The sequence below is a fragment of the Scomber scombrus genome, chromosome 23, assembly GCF_963691925.1.
Source record: "Scomber scombrus chromosome 23, fScoSco1.1, whole genome shotgun sequence".
Taxonomy (NCBI): domain Eukaryota; kingdom Metazoa; phylum Chordata; class Actinopteri; order Scombriformes; family Scombridae; genus Scomber; species Scomber scombrus.
Window position 1 is genome coordinate 1,839,353 of NC_084992.1, and position 17,500 is coordinate 1,856,852.

Sequence of the window (17,500 nt, forward strand, 5' to 3'; positions counted from 1 at the left end):
CACTGAGATAAAAGCCAAAGAATAAAAAATAAAAATGTGTTTTGAGGGATTTAAAAACAGAAGCAACTTGTTCCACAGTTGGTGGGCTACAACATAAAAGGCCCAGTTCCCCCCCCTTCTGTGCTTCAACCTTCATCTTGGCCCAACTAGAAGCTTCCTGGAGTGTCCTTGATGATACATGTGGTTGTAAAAGATCAGAGACTCATGTTGGAGTCCATTAGGTGATTTGTAGGCAAAGAGTAAAATCAGTATTAACGTCTATATGAACACCATCTCCTCCTCTACACTGGCTGTGGTGCATTTTGTGTCAATGCCAATAATGAAGTGCTTATAAAGTCATACTTTTGAATGAAACTAGGTATGATATGTTGAGTATCAGCTTCCAACAGGTGACTGATGAGCTGTTGTATTCGTGAATAAGGCGCCAAATACATTAAGATTGCAGCCACAAACTTAAGGAATGAATGCATTACAAACTCTGGTCCTCTTTGTGTCAATCAGTACGTTTATATGCAGCAAAAAATTTGAATTTCTGATCGTATCAGACATAGTTTGGACTTGCTTGTAAACACCTTAATCCGATCTACATCAGACCTACTTCCGACCATAACGGATATCTCAAAATCTGATAAGAACACCTAGATAATTCGTTCATAGTCTGCATTTTAACGCCATGTAAACTCAGCAAATCGTATCTAAATCGGATTTTGCATTCTTTGCATGCTCGAGAATGTCCGCTGTGTCTTTCACCCGGAAGTGAAAGGAAACGTCGTATTAAATAGTGTCCGTTGTTCTTTTTATAAGCATTATTAGAAGGAAAAATAATGCACGAAATGTACGCTACTGTAGCATCGTCCCTCTCCTCGTACGCCATCTTTGTTTGAATGCCGTCAGATAGTTTGTTGTTGCTGTTAAGTAGAGGTAAACAGGAAGTGGCTCTTTGTTGAGAGGGCTACAGGAAGTGGCTCTTTGTTGAGAGGTCAACAGGAAGTGGCTCTTTGTTGAGAGGGCTACAGGAAGTGGCTCTTTGTTGAGAAGGCTACAGGAAGTGGCTCTTTTGTTGAGAGGTCAACAGGAAGTGGCTCTTTGTTGAGAGGTAAACAGGAAGTGGCTCTTTGTTGAGAGGTAAACAGGAAGTGGCTGTTTGTTGAGAGGGCTTCAGGAAGTGGCTGTTTGTTGAGAGGGCTACAGGAAGTGGCTCTTTGTTGAGAGGGCTACAGGAAGTGGCTCTTTTGTTGAGAAGGCTACAGGAAGTGGCTCTTTGTTGAGAGGGCTACAGCGCCACATAGCGTAACGGAGACAGCCATGCTACGGCCATTTATCCGATTCTCTGAACGGCATGTATACTCAGACAAGTGAACCGGTCTGATGCATGTCTTTATCTGATACCATCAGACATTCGAATTTTTTTTTGCTGCATGTAAACGTACTGAATGACAGTTCATATGTAGTCGTTAAGTTTGGAGAACTTTTTTTAAATGGAGGAAAGACAGAGCCTCTGTAGCAACTCCTCCATGAGTGAAACTAAAACTAGTTTAACTCTGCAGAACATCCCGAGAGGTTGTGAACGAGGCCTCTGAGTTGTGATCTGTCAAATCTGGTAATTAGACGTGGATGAAAATGCTAATTGAGGTTCTTTTGTTATAGTGTAATTAGAGTCTCACTAATGTGGCGATGAAACAAGCTACTTGAGCTGGCTGTTTGTTTATCTACGCACTGCTAACTCTCCAGAGGACCTCCGTGATGGCGCTTTGATGCAGTTGATCGGTGAGCCGGGACACAACTGTGAACCAAAACATGAATTGATGGTAGATTGTGATTCAACGTGACAGATGCTGCAACGTAGAAACAGAAAAAAAGTTGTGTTTTTTAAAGTTTTTGTTAAAGAAAGGGAAGCAAGTAAAACACTGAAATAAATGAAAACCACAGACAGAAGAAGAGAAGACAGAGGTTGAAGGAGTGGGAGGAAAGAACGACAAGATGGAAATGCCAGAGAGGATGAAGAAACGAGTGGGAGAAGGTAAAGCGAGAGAGAGTGTGATAAAATGTGGGGTTAATTAGAGAGACAAATGAGAAGAGAGGGGTGGGCAGAACATAATGAGGAGGTATAATGAGGCTTGAGATACTGAGAGGGAGAAGGAATAAGAAACAGGTAGAAAAATATGTGAAGACAGATTCTAAGATGGAGAAAATTGGTATGTTCACCTGAGGTATATAAATATGAGAGGGGGAATGAAGGTAAAGATAAACAATGAGTGGTTTGGAAGAAAAGAGAAGAGAAGGGAGAGGATGGTGCAGCTGCTGTCAGTCTTTGCTTTAAACCATGTCAATGCTGGACCAATTATCCACAGGCACTTAATCCCATCCTACACTCACAGCAAAGTACCATGACCGCACAAACACACACACACACACACACACACACACACACACACTTACACAATAAGACTGAAGTGCTGTGATGTCCAGTGGTGTCAAATCTTAATGAGCAACATTTCATTTCTGTCAAAGTGTTGCAACAATTAATAAGTAAGAAAACAAGCAAGAATAACCAATGAAAAACACACAAAACTTAATTAATGACATCAATAAATATTACATAAAAGACGTAGGAAGAAGTCTGTTCTTATGGTACTATACACATAAATAATTACCTTTGTCTTAACCCTCCTGTTGTCCTCGAGTCAAGGAAGGAAGGGAGGAACAAGGAAGGAGAGAAGGAAGGAAAGGAGGAATGGAAAGAAGGAAGGGAGGAATGGAAAGAAGGAAGGGAGGAAGGAAAGGAAGGAAAGATGGAAGAAAGAAGGAAGGTAAGAGGGAGGGAGGAAAGACGGAGTGAGGGAGGCAGAAAGAAAGGAAGGGAGGAAAGAAAAGAAGGAAGGGAGAAAGGAAAGAAGGAAGGGGGAAGGTAGGAGGGAGGAAAAAAGGAGAGAGGGAGGAAAGACGGAAGGGAGGAAGGAAAGGAAGGAAGGAAGGAAGGAAGGAAGGAAGGAGGGAGGAAGGAAAGAAGGAAGGGGGGAAGGAGAGAAGAAAGGAAGGAAGGAAAGGAGGGAAGGTAGGACGGAGGGAGGAAAGAAGGAAGGGAGGAAGGAAAGAAGGAAGGAAGGAGGGAGAAAGGAAGGAAAGAAGAAAGGAAGGAAGGAAAGGAGGGAAGAAGGAAGGGAGGAAAGGAAAGAAGGAAGGGAGGAAGGAAAGGAAGGAAAGACGGATGAAAGAAGGGAGGGAGGGAGGCAGAAAGGAAGGGAGGAAAGGAAAGAAGGAAGGGAGAAATCAAGTGAGAAGTTGGTGAATTCTCCATTGACTTGTATAGAGACGGAAGTCCTTTTGACACCAAAACGGTCGCCCCCTGGTGGCCTTTTGATAGAATGCAGTTTTAAGTTACTTCCGGATTGGCCTCATTTCAGAGGACCGGAACTCCCCACCATTCATCTAGTCTTTCAGTTATCTCTTGCCCTAAACTGTTTTGGTTTGGAGACTCATGCTAGAGAAACTACAGCTAAACTTGTTGCAGTAACTTCAGGGCTCCCAAACTTAAAGACACTCCTGTTAAAATCCTGTTTGCTACTGTTATTGCCTTCGAAGTTAAGGAATAAGAATTCAGGAGCTTTTATCCCACCGGAGCACTGAAACAGTTCATTAACTTAATACAGCAGACATCATTTGTATGTTTTTCCCCTATTCAATCCACACAGAGCCCATTAAAATTACCTCATAAAACCATAAAACCCATTTTCAGATACAACCTTCCTATATTAATCTGCACCTAATGTATAAGCAGGCTGTGGTCTTTAGTCATAATAGACACAATGTTACTGCAAGGACATCATTTATATGAAAAGCCTGCATTAGCATGTAGATGTGTTATATTGCTGCCGTCAATGACCTCGAGTGGCTTCACTACTGTGTTAATGGCTCTCAGTTTGAAGGACTGTAACAATAGGCCTCCGGATGTTATTGATGCATAAAAAAGTGCATTATTCAATCTATATATATATCTGTTGTGTTGTCATGCACATTCCTTGTTATAAATATTATGACTTTATTTGAGACTTTGGGAAGTTTGACATGCAGTGGTTATGTGAGACTTTGTGAACTTAGTTTTGTCTTTTTTTTTTGTGCATAGTTTAGTACTTAGTCTTGCATAAATTGCACTAAAAAACAAAATGCCACCAAAGAAAATTGGTGCTTCTATGGACAAAGAAAGATTGCATCTATCTCTAAACAACAGAAAATGATAATGGATTTGATGGGAGAGATCTGAACTACACTCCCTTGAGCAATAGGTGATTGTTTTCTATGATAGCAAGGGGCGTCTCAATGGACCCGCAAGGATATCGAGTGATGTTTATCCTCTCCCCAAAAAGAGAGTAGCTTATAATAGTTTGCTTTGTGAACAGAAAACAAAAGGAACACACTGCTCAGGCTGGGGGGGAGAAAGCTCAGGGGATCCAATGTTTATGTGAACAAACACCTGGCGAAGAGGAATGCTGAAGGTACCAGATGGGCACGCTTCCCAAGGAAACAGAACAAGATCCAATCGATATGAACAACAAACTCTGCAAGGTGTTCATAACACTGAATGAGTCACCAGAGGAGGCAAAAGTGCCGGTCGTCAGGGAGAGAGCAGGGATGACAACGACTGGGAGAGCAGCACGCCGAGATAACGAACTTTACTCATTTGAAATTGGTTGTTTCTTTTTTTTTTTGTGATTAACAGTTTTTATTGATTTTTTTAAAACATTACAGAGCAATATACTTAACATCACAAATACTTAACCCCCCCCTCCCCTAACCCGACAAACCAGTTGTCACTACCCACACAGTCAGCCTTGGTTGTAAACACAAATACATTTTATGCAATAGGCAGAGAAAACAAGGGGAAAGCAAAAAAAACCAAAAAGATAAAAATAAAAAATAACAAATAAACAAATACATTGGTAGACTCTTTCAACCTTCCTTATAACTACCTTTATACAGCCACCATCTCGCTCAACACTCCCGCATGGTACCTCCCAGGTCAGTAGTCCTCCAGAGAGGTCAGGTATTTGCCCCACTTTTTAGTATACACATTCATTCTTCCCGACCGTTTGTATGACATTTTTTCGAAAGCTGCAACTCTTGCCATCTCTGCAGTCCATTCTCGGAAAGGCGGCACCCCCTCTGTCTTCCAATTCCTGAGAAGAATCTGTCTGCCTATCATAAGACTAGTTTGAACCCAATTTTTAATGTATTTATCTCCTTTTGGTAGGATCGAACCCTCACCTAGAACAAACACTCTTGGGCTAAGAGGAATTTGAGTCCCTGAGATCTGACAGATATGCTCACATATCCTTTCCCAAAATTCTTGTACCTTATCACAGGACCGAAATTGGTTGTTTCTTGAACCTAAGACAGCTTGCGAAGAGCATGGAGTGTGAGGATGATACTGACTGTGAACTGGGACATTGATGGAGTCTCATAATGGAAAAAAATGAGCTTTAGAAAGATTTCAGACGGCTGGAGGTGGTTGTAATCTCACAACTTTAATATACTCTGAACAAAATATTGACTTTATTACTGAGAATAATCTAATCTAAACGACAATTGCAGTTAAGATAAAGATGATTAGATTACACAAAGGTTAATCAGAGAGTCAGTCAATTGTTCCCTTTTAAACAGCAGAAGTCTGAATGCAAACTTTCAAAACATCAAAGACTCAATTTAAGAAACCATTCGATGTTATGCCTGTACTGTATTCAAGACTTGGCTCAAATCCGTGAAGGTTGCTGGGTTTATGTTGAGTGTATACAAATTGCCTTATATGAATAAAAAGAACAGGAAAAGGTGGGTGTGTGGCTCTATAAGTGGATAAAAGGTATTGCAAAGCATGACAACTACTACTGATGTGTTGGAGTGTGCTGGAATGTGTTACCATAGAAATCTGTATGGAAAAAAAAGAAATAATGTTATTGTTAGCTGTGTGTATAGAGCACCTGGATTTAACATTGTATTTTCACTGTATATTTAAGGATAATATGGAGAGAATGTTTGCCAAGATAAACCAGAAGGTGGTTTATTTGCAGGGATTTAAATATAGATTTGTTAAATCCCAGTAAGCACAACATGATTAATGGGTTTATTGACACAATGATCACAAAGGCTAAGTAAGATAACCTCACATCAAGGTCCAACCAATGAAAAATGATTCAAACCACAACCAGTAAAAGCATCTTTTTATTCAACTGGCGCTTCACTCATACAAGATATGTGAGAGCGAAGTTGGCGAGGAGCGTTGCAGTTGTGAGAAAAACATAACTGACACATAATGGATCATAAAGCACTCTGTACTGCTCCGTTGTACACACAAGTACAAACCGCACCAAAGAGTCAATAATGTAGGATTTTCATGAACACACTAACATGCTTTTTGCACATTCTTTGAAGTTCATGGTAGAATTGGTAGTATTGAAGACTGCACAAACAATGTACAAAGCATGAAATAATTACTTTCTGGCAACATACAGAAAAAGGACGGCGGCGGGGGGGGGGGGGGGGTTGTAACTTCAGAGGGAAAAAAAACCCCATTTGTGTTCATAGCACTCTGAAGAGTATGTGTATTTCAGTTTGTGGGGTGAATTTGTGGAATGGTTTAGATGTTGAACCAAAGCACTAAAGTACAAATATGAATAAATTCAAGAAAATGTACAAATAAAATAACAGGGGCCTTGTTTCTCTCAGGCTTGGAAGGTCGTTGTTGTTTTGGACCATAAGAACATACTTCTGTTTCAGTTGTTATTGGTGGTACATGCTAGGTGGACTCCTGCATAATGAGCATTGATGTGTAAATAGGATAAACATTAAGGTACTTAGGGACTGAGCACCAAGCGAAGGTCATATTGCAACCAGGCGGGGAGCTCCGGTCCTCTGAAATGAGGCCAACGCGGAAGTAACTTAAAACTGCATTCTATCAAAAGGCCACCAGGGGGCGACCGTTTTGGTGTCAAAAGGACTTCCGTCTCTATACAAGTCAATGGAGAATTCACCAACTTCTCACTTGATTTCTAACCTCAGTAAACGTTTTCAAAATGTGTTTATGGTCTCAATCGCTAGTTTAAAGCCTTCTTCAATGCAGTATGATGTTCATTTGGGACATTTTGGCCTCCCTGATTTTATATGTGACGATAAAGCAGGGTATGCATTAGGGCGTGGCTACGTGGTGATTGACAGGTTGATTGGTTCACAGGTTCAGGAGGGCGCCTCATGCTCCTCCTGATGACCATATAAGTAGAATCCATGTTTTTATTTTTCTATCTATCCATCCATCCATCTATCTATCTATCTATCTTTTATGTGCTGGCAAAAGTGCACATTTATTATTTCCTACTAAAAAAGAGCCACACAGAATGGGTAAATTGGACATTTTTACATATGTACAGATAGAGAATGTTTCTTTTATGTTCATAACAAACACAGTTAGCAGTTATCTAGAGATGCATCCATGATAGAAAAGTTGACAGGAAGAGGAAAGATTTTAATGAGACTTTCTCATATAGCAAACAAATTAAAAAGTCCATGCAATATGTATGGAGGGCAGATATTGTTATGCTGTGGTCAGAAGACATTTCAGTTGATTAACCAAGACCTTGAAAGTTTGGAAAGGAAGAAGGAAAGAAAGGAGGGAGAGAGGAAGGAGGGAAGGAAGGAGGAAAGGAAAGGAGGGTGGAGGGAAGGTAGGAGGGAGGGAGGGAGGAAGGAAGGGAGGAAAGGAGGGAGGAAGGAAGGGAGGAAAGGAAGGAAGGAAGGAAAGGAAAGAAGGAAGGGAGGAAGGAAAGGAAGGAGGGAGGAAAGAAGGAAGGGAGGAAGAAGGGAAAGAAGGAAGGAAACGGAGAAGGACGGAAGGAAGGAAGGAAGGAAGGAAATGGAGAAGGAGGGAGGGAGGGAGGGAGGAAGGAAAGGAGGAAGCAAGGGAGGAAGGAAAGGAGGGAGGGAGGAAAGAAGGAAGGGAGGAAGAAGGGAAAGAAGGAAGGAAACGGAGAAGGACGGAAGGAAGGAAGGAAGGAAATGGAGAAGGATGGAGGGAGGAAGGAAAGGAGGAAGGAAGGGAGGAAGAAGGAAGGAAAGGAGAGAGGGAGGAAGGAAGGGAGGAGGGAAAGAATAAGGAAGGAGGGAAAGGAGGAAGGAAGGAAAGGAGGGAGGGAAGAAGGAAGGAAAGAGAGGAAGGAAAGAAAGAGAGAAGAAGCCACACAGAATGGTTAATTGGACATTTTTACATATGTACAGATAGAGAATGTTTCTTTTATGTTCATAACAAACACAGTTAGCAGTTATCTAGAGATGCATCCATGATAGAAAAGTTGACAGGAAGAGGAAAGATTTTAATGAGACTGTCTCATATAGCAAACAAATTAAAAAGTCCATGCAATATGTATGGAGGGCAGATATTGTTATGCTGTGGTCAGAAGACATTTCAGTTGATTAACCAAGACCTTGAAAGTTTTCTGACTTTTAACATTTTAATTTGGCTTTGCAAAAAGAAGTTGGCTGGAAAAGGGCAGTGAAATGCAGACATGACTCTCCTGTTGTCCTCGAGTCAAGGAAGGAAGTTAGGAAGGATGGAAGGGAGGAAGAAGGAAAGAAAGGAGGGAGAGAGGAAGGAAGGAAAGGAGGGTGGAAGGAAGGTGGGAGGGAGGAAAGAAGGAAGGATGGAGGGAAGGAAGGAAGGAAGGAAACGGAGAAGGAAGGAGGGAGGAAAGAAGGACAGAAGGAAGGGAGGAATGAGGGAAGGAAGGAAGGAAACAGAGAAGGAGGGAGGGAAGGAAGGGAGGAAGGAACAGAGAAGGAGTGAGGGAAGGAAGGCAGAAATGAAAGGAGGGTGGAAGGAAGGTAGGAGGGAGGGAGGGAGGAAAGAAGGAAGGAAGAAAGGAAAGGAGGGTGGAAGGAAGGTAGGAGGGAGGGAGGGAGGAAAGAAGGACAGAAGGAAGAGAGGAAGGAGGGAAGGAAGGAAGGAAACAGAGAAGGAGGGAGGGAAGGAAGGAAGGGAGGGAGGAAGGAAGGAGGGAGAAAGGAAAGAAACACAGAAGGAAGGAAGGAAGGAAGGAAAGAAAGAAGGAACAGTCAAAACAGACGGGGTCAATTTGACCCGGGAGGACGACAGGAAGGTTAATGCATTTGATAAGCTGGCCTTTGATAGCAGATACAGAGAGCCTCAAAATAAAAATGCATTTCTGAAATGATATTTTCACCTGAACTGAATTTCTATATTTTCTCCGTAGGAACCTGAATTGAACATAAATGCACAAACCATGTTTACTTCTGCTTTATTTTGAGCGCTACTTCAGGCAATTTACAAGATTGGGGGAACAGTGTTTCTATGTTTTTGCCTCTTTTCAGCTGAGATGAAATCACTGCACACATTAGCCCACAGTTTCCACAAATGTGCATGTTGGTAAGCGATGCAGGAAATGGAATAAGCTTTGAAATAGAAATGAGTGAATAGAGAGACAAAGACAGAAAGAGGAAGTGGGTGGAAGGTGATGAAGTAGGATGGAGAGGGAAAAGGAAGAGGATAATACTTTAGATTAGAAATAAAGCCAGAGAAGAAGAAGGGAGATCACTATGGAGACGGAAGAGGAAGTGAGGGAGTGTTGAAATGAATTCAAATGAAGGAGGGAAAGAAGGGAGGAAGAAGGAAGGAAAGGAGGGAGGGAAGAAGGAAGGAAAGGAGGGAAGAAGGAAGAAGGAAGGAAGGGAGGAAGGGAGGAAGAAGGAAGGAAAGGAGGAAGGAAGGGAGGAAGAAGGAATGAAAGGAGGGAGGGAGGAAGGAAGGAAAGGAGGGAGGGAGGAAGGAAGATGGAAGGAATGAAAGAAAGGAGGGAGGAAGGAAGGAAGGAAAGGAGGGAGGGAGGGAGGAAGGAAAGGAGGGAGGGAGGAAGGAAGATGGAAGGAATGTAAGCAAGGAGGGAGGAAGGAAGGAAGGAAAGGAGGGAGGAAAGAAGGAAGGGAGGAAAGAGAGAGGAAGGGAGGAAAGGAAGAAGGAAGGAAAGGAGGGAAGGGAGGAAGAAGGAAGGAAGGGAGGAAGAAGGAATGAAAGGAGGGAGGGAGGAAGGAAGGAAAGGAGGGAGGGAGGAAGGAAGATGGAAGGAATGAAAGAAAGGAGGGAGGAAGGAAGGAAAGGAGGGAGGGAGGAAGGAAAGGAGGGAGGGAGGAAGGAAGATGGAAGGAATGAAAGAAAGGAGGAAGGAAGGAAGGAAGGAAAGGAGGGAGGAAAGAAGGAAGGGAAGAAAGAGAGAGGAAGGGAGGAAAGGAAGGAAAGGAAGAAGGAATGAAAGGAGGGAGGAAGGAAAAAGGAAGGAAGGGAGGGAGGAAGAAGGAAGGAAGGGAGGAAGAAGGAATGGAAGGAGGGATGAAGGAAGAAGGAAGGAAGGGAGGAAAGAGAGAGAAAGGAAAGAAAGAGGATAATACTTTAGATAAGAAATAAAGCTTTTGAACAACCAGGGAAGAAGTAGGGAGATCACTATGGAGATGGAAGAGGAAGTGAGGGAGTGTTGAAATGAATTCAAATGAAGGAAGAAGGAAAGGAGGGAGGAGGGAAGGAAGGGAGGAAGGAAGAAGGAAAGGAGGGATGAAGGATGGAGGGAGGGAGAAAGGAAAAGAGGAAGGAAGGACAGAAGTAAGAAGAAAGGGGGATGGAGGAAGGAAAGAAGGAGGAAGGAAGGAAGGAAAGGAGGAAGGGAGGAAGGAAGGAAGGAGGGAGAAATGAAAAGAGGAAGGAAGGACAGAAGGAAGAAGAAGAGGATGGAGGAAGGAAAGAAGGAAGGGAGGAAAGAGGGCTAGGGAGGAAGGGAAGGAAAGGAAGGAGGGAGGGAGGAAGGAAGGAAGGAAAGGAGGGAGGGATGGAGGAAGGAAAGAAGGAAGGGAGGAAAGAGATAATACTTAGTAGGGAGATCACAATGGAGATGGAAGAGGAAGTGAGGGATGAAGGAGTGAGGGAGTGTTGAAATGAATTCAAATGAAGGAAGAAAGAAAGGAGGGAGGAAGGGAGGGAGGAAGGAAGAGGGAAGTGAGGGAGTGAGGGATGAATTCAGATGAGTAAAAAGATCATTAGCAGTGAGCGGTGGAGATGGCCAGGAGGTGAGAGGGATTGACAAGAGTTTAAATGATGAGGTAAAGATGCACAGACATGATTATCAAGTTGGACAGCTGAAGAGGAGGAGAGGAGGAGGAGGAGAGGAGGAGGAGGAGGAGGAGAGGAGGAGGAGGAGAGGAGGAGGAGAGGACAGAATAAAGAGGTGAAAAGGGGAAATAAAGTAGATTTCAATTACAGATAGAAAATTGGTTTTATTCCGCTTTTTAAAAAAATGACATGAGAGACAATTGCTGTTTGGGCAGAGAGGAGAGAGACTGGCAGATAGATGGATCCATACATATATTAGTATACATATATATATACATATATATGTTAATGTGCCTCTCTATATACATTACATGCTCATACTGATCAGAGTGTCATACAGTAGACAGTAAGAGAGCTTCATGAATACAGAGATGGCACTTCCTATTTGCTGAGGAAGGAAAGGAGGGAGGAAGGAAGGAAAGGAGGGAGGGAGGGAGGAAGGAATGGAGGGTGGAAGGAAGGGAGGGAGGAAAGAATAAGGAAACGGGAAGGGAGCAAAGAGAAAGGAAGGAAAGAAAGAGATAAGGAGGGAGGGAGGGAGGAAGGAAGGGAGGAAGAGGGAGGGAGGATGGAAGAAGGAAAGGAAGAAAGGGAGGAAGGAAGGAGGAAGGAAAAGAGGAAGGAAGGGAGGGAGGAAGGAAGAAGGAAAGGAGGGAGGAAGGAAGGAGAAAGGAAGGAGGGAAGGAAGGACGGAAGGAAGGAGAAAGGAAAAGAGGAAAGGAAGGAAGGAAGAAGGAAGGAAGGAAGGAGAAAGGAAGGAGGGAAGGGAGGACGGAAGAGATGGAGGAAGGAAGAAGGAAAGGAGGGAGGAAGGAAGGAAGGAGAAAGGAAAAGAGGAAGGAAGGATGGAAGGGAGGGAGGAAGGAAGAAGGAAAGGAGGGAGGAAGGAAGGGAGGAAGAAGGAAGGAAAGGAGGAAGGAAGGAAGAAAGAAGGAAAGAAGGAAGGAGAGAAGAGAGAGGAAGGAAAGAAAGAGAGAAGGAGAGAGGGAGGAAGAACAGAAGGAAGGAAGGAAGGAAAGGTGGGAGGAAGGCAGATAGATGGGTCCATACATATATATATATATATATATATATATATATATATATATATATATATATATATATATATATATATATATATATATATTAATGTGCCTCTCTATATACATTACATGCTCATACTGATCAGAGTGTCATACAGCAGATGTCAAAGCTTCGTGAATACAGAGATGGTACTTCCTATTTCCTGCATGCAGTAATACATACATTTGCTTTTGGTGTGAACTAATGACTGAAGGGAAGGAGGGAGGAAGGGAGGAAGAAGGAAGGGAGGAAAAAGGAAGGAAATGATGGAGGGAGGAAGGAGGGAGGAAGGAAGGGAGGAAAGGAGGGAAAGAAGGGAGGAAGAGAGGAAGGAAGGGATGAAGAAGGAAGGAAAGGAAGGAGGGAGGAAGAAGGAAGGAAAGGAGGGAGGGAGGAAGGAATGGAGAGAGGAAGGAAGAAGGTGGAAGACAAGGAAGGAAGAAGGAAGGAAAGGAGGGAGGAAGGAAGGGAGGAAGGAAGAAGGAAAGGAGGGAGGAAAGAAAGAAGAACGAAGGAAAGAAGGAAGGATGGAAGAGAGGAAGAAGGAAGGAAGGAGGGAGGGTGGAAAGAAGGAAGGAGGGAGAAAAGAGGAAGGGAGGAAGGAAGGACATAAAGAGGGAAGAAAGGGGATGGAGGAAGGAAAGAAGGAAGGGAGGAAAGAGAGGAAGGAAAGAAAGAGGGAAGGAGGGAGTAAGGAAGGAAGGAAGAAAGGGGGATGGAGGAAGGAAAGAAGGAAGGGAGGAAAGAGAGAGGAAGGAAAGAAAGAGAAAAGGAGGGAGGGAGGAAGGAAGGACAGATGGAAGGAAGGAAGAAGGAAGGAAGGAAAGAGGGAAGGAAGGAAAGGAAGGACGGCGTAAAGAAAGAAGGAAGGAGAGAGAAAAGAAAAGAGGAAGGAAGGAGGGAGGGTGGAAAGAAGGAAGGAGGGAGAAAAGAAAAGAGGAAGGGAGGAAGGAAGGACATAACGAGGGAAGAAAGGGGATGGAGGAAGGAAAGAAGGAAGGGAGGAAAGAGAGAGGAAGGAAAGAAAGAGGGAAGGAAGGAGTAAGGAAGGAAGGAAGAAAGGGGGATGGAGGAAGGAAAGAAGGAAGGGAGGAAAGAGAGAGGAAGGAAAGAAAGAGAAAAGGAGGGAGGGAGGAAGGACAGATGGAAGGAAGGAAGGAAGGAAAGGAAGGACGGAGTAAAGAAAGAAGGAAGGAGGGAGAAAAGAAAAGAGGAAGGGAGGAAGGAAGGACAGAAGGAAGGAAGAAAATAGCCAATATAGATATTTAGAGGAGGGAACTCTTGAGGGCATTTTCAAACCTTCAGGTAATTTGTTCGTGTCTGAATCAGAGGAAGAGGAGGGAAGGGTCCGTCTGACTCACCTCGGTATAACGTTCCCTGAGCCATTGTGTATAATATTGTGATTTACTATAGAAATAACCTTCATGAATACAGAGATGGTACTTCCTATTTCCTGCAAATGGACAGGAAGGGAGGAAGGAAGGAGGAAAGGAGGGAGGAAGAAGGAAGGGAGGGAGGAAGGGAGGGAGGAAGGAAGGAAGGAAGAAGGAAGGAAAGGAGGGGTGATGGAAGGAAGGAAGAAGGAAGGAAAGGAGGCAGGAAGAAGGAAGGGAGGGAGGAAGGGAGGGAGGAAGGAAGGAAGGAAGAAGGAAGGAAAGGAGGGGTGATGGAAGGGAGGAAGAAGGAAGGAAAGGAGGGAGGATGGAAGGGAGGAAGAAGGAAGGAAGGGAGGAAGAAGGAAGGAAAGGAGGAAGACAAGGAAGGAAGAAGGAAGGAAAGGAGGGAGGAAGGAAGGGAGGAAGGAAGAAGGAAAGGAGGGAGGGAGGAAGGAAAGAAGAAGGAAGGAAAGAAGGAAGGAAGGAAAGGAGGAAGGAAAGATGGAAGGAAGAAGGGAGGAAGGAAAGGACGGAAGGAAGGAAGAAGGAAGGAAGGAAAGAGGGAAGGAAGGACGGAGTAAAGAAAGAAGGAAGGAGGGAGAAAAGAACAGAGGAAGGGAGGAAGGAAGGACAGAAGGAAGGAAGACAATAGCCAATATAGATATTTAGAGACAGCGCTGTCAGGTCTGAGGAGGGAAGGGTCCGTCTGACTCACCTCGGTATAACGTTCCCTGAGACATTGTGTATAATATTGTGATTTACTATAGAAATAACCTTCATGAATACAGAGATGGTACTTCCTATTTCCTGCAAATGGACAGGAAGGGAGGAAGGAAGGAGGAAAGGAGGGAGGAAGAAGGAAGGGAGGGAGGAAGGGAGGGAGGAAGGAAGGAAGGAAGAAGGAAGGAAAGGAGGGGTGATGGAAGGAAGGAAGAAGGAAGGAAAGGAGGCAGGAAGGAAGGGAGGAAGAAGGAAGGAAAGGAGGGAGGATGGAAGGGAGGAAGAAGGAAGGAAGGGAGGAAGAAGGAAGGAAAGGAGGAAGACAAGGAAGGAAGAAGGAAGGAAAGGAGGGAGGAAGGAAGGGAGGAAGGAAGAAGGAAAGGAGGGAGGGAGGAAGGAAAGAAGAAGGAAGGAAAGAAGGAAGGAAGGAAAGGAGGAAGGAAAGATGGAAGGAAGAAGGGAGGAAGGAAAGGACGGAAGGAAGGAAGAAGGAAGGAAGGAAAGAGGGAAGGAAGGACGGAGTAAAGAAAGAAGGAAGGAGGGAGAAAAGAACAGAGGAAGGGAGGAAGGAAGGACAGAAGGAAGGAAGACAATAGCCAATATAGATATTTAGAGACAGCGCTGTCAGGTCTGAGGAGGGAAGGGTCTGTCTGACTCACCTCGGTATAACGTTCCCTGAGCCATTGTGTGTAATATTGTGATTTACTATAGAAGTAACCTTCACCTGAGTCCATCTGGGGTGTTGATCGACAGCATTTTGGGAATAAACCAACGATCCTCCGAGGCAGTAATGGGTTCTTCTGACAAGATCATTCTCATAGTGGGAGCAAGAATGTGACGAGCATGACGGGTTTAACCTTTGTGAGTGGTCAACCGCCGAGGGTATGATGGGTAATTTTTGACAAGACTCTCTTGTAGAAGCAACAATCGTCTAGGCAACGGTTGCAGGAACGCTGTGATGAAAATGTCAACAATAACCTTTCAGGATTAACTGAGCTCAGCGTCGTCTATAGGTCGACTAGCTTAGTGTGGTTTCCTTATTTAACCCTCCTGTTGTCCTCAAGGGAGGAAGGGAGGAAGAAGGAAGGAGGGAAGGGAGGAAGAAGGAAGGATGGAAGGGAGGAAGAAGGAAGGGAGGAAGGAAGGGAGGATGGATGGAAGGTAGGAAGAAGGAAGGATGGAAGGAAGGGAGGATGGATGGAAGGTAGGAAGAAGGAAGGATGGAAGGGAGGAAGAAGGAAGGATGGAAGGAAGGGAGGATGGATGGAAGGTAGGAAGAAGGAAGGATGGAAGGGAGGAAGAAGGAAGGAGGGAAGGGAGGAAGAAGGAAGAATGGAAGGAAGGAAGGCAGGCAGGAAGGAAAGGAGGACGGAAAGGAGTAAGGAAGGAAAGGAGTAAGGAGGGATGGAGGGAGGGAGGAAGGAAGGAAGGAAGGAAGGGAGGAGAGAAGGAAGGGAGGGAGGAAGGACGGATGAAGGGAGGAAGAAGGAAGGAATCCGTCCTTCCTCCCTCACTTCCTTCCTCCCTTCTCTCTTTCCTCCCTTCCTCCCTCCCTTACTCCCTCCCTTCCTTCCTCCATTCATCCTTCCTCCCTCCCTTCATCCTTCCTTCTCTCCTTCCTCCCTTCCTTCCTTGACCTGAGGACAACAGGAGCCATTACTGAATCTATTATTTAGACTTTTTAAAGGCTTTGATCTTTTTTAATGCAGTAATTAAAGGAAATGTTTTCTGGTTGTTCACCACGAGGGAAGCAGAGTCCCTTCAGTTCTCAGTAAATTGTGTTATTATGCTTTTAAATATTGACCTTTGAGAATAGCTGCATCAGTCTAACCAGGAGGACCTTTTTAAAAACAATGAAGCTCAAATCATTGTGAGAGGAAAAGAACATCACAGTAAATAATTTGACTTTTTGGGAAGTATTGAAGTTAATCTGCGTTTATGATCAGCTGGAAAATAGTTTAACATTTACTTTGAGGCTCAAAAGATGTTCGTTCTCCAAGGAAACAAAACAGTTCAGTGTGTCTTAACCCTCCTGTTGTCCTCGAGTCAAGGAAGGAAGGGAGGAAGAAGGAAGGATGGAAGGGAGGAAGAAGGAAGGATGGAAGGGAGGAAGAAGGAAGGAAATGATGAAGGAGGGGAGGAAGAAGGAAGGAAAGGAAGAAGGAAGGAAAGGAGGTAGGGAGGAAGGAAGGAAGGAAGGGAAGAAGGACGAAGGAAGGAGAGGAAGGAAGGAAAGGAGGTAGGGAGGAAGAAGGAAGGATGGAAGGGAGGAAGAAGGAAGGAAATGATGAAGGAGGGGAGGAAGAAGGAAGGAAAGGAAGAAGGAAGGAAAGGAGGTAGGGAGGAAGGGAGGAAGGAAAGAAGGAAGGACGTTCTTTCCTCCGTCGTTCCTTCCTTCCTTCTTTCCTCTGTCGTTTCATCCTTCCTTCCTTCCTTCTTTCCTTTCTTCCCTCCTTTCCTTCCATCATTCCTTCCTTCCTTCCTTCCTTCCTTCCTTCCTTCCATCTTTCATTCCTTCCTTGACTCTAGGACAACAGGAAGGTTAGATTCATGCTGATTATGCTCTTCATCTGTTACAGTGTTCATTTATTTATCCAAAAAGAAAAAAAGAGAGAAATCTCATTAGTAATATTTCCTGCCGAGCTGCTGAGCTCAGGAATGACGCCTCTGCTGAACTACCAATGACTCCCTAATTACAGAGCACTGACACTCGTGGCCTGATTCATAAATCCGGTCGTGCTTGTCACTTATTCAACGAGCGGACCGATATGAAGAGAGAGCGTCTCCTTATTGAATATGTATCGGAGCAGAGGAGACGTAAATGAGACCGACTGCACAGTTTGCACATTACATGTCCAATTTTTCACTGGAATGGAATAAATGTAACAGCGCTGCGTGATTAGGATGCAAAAAACAGTGATGTCATGTTTTAATAACAGTGATGTCATGTTTTGATAACAGTGATGTCATGTTTTAATAACAGTGATGTCATGTTCTAATAACAGTGATGTCATGTTTTAATAACAGTGATGTCATGTTTTAATAACAGTGATGTCATGTTTTAATAACAGTGATGTCATGTTTTAATAACAGTGATGTCATGTTTTAATAACAGTGATGTCATGTTTTGATAACAGTGATGTCATGTTTTAATAACAGTGATGTCATGTTTTAATAACAGTGATGTCAT

At 43.9% G+C, this 17,500-nt stretch overlaps 1 protein-coding gene across 1 annotated transcript in view; it reads right to left on the reverse strand.

The window, feature by feature from the left end:
- lratb.1 (lecithin retinol acyltransferase b, tandem duplicate 1) overlaps positions 1-17,500 on the reverse strand; it is a 58,113-nt gene that overhangs the window by 442 nt on the left and 40,171 nt on the right. The window lies entirely within an intron of this gene.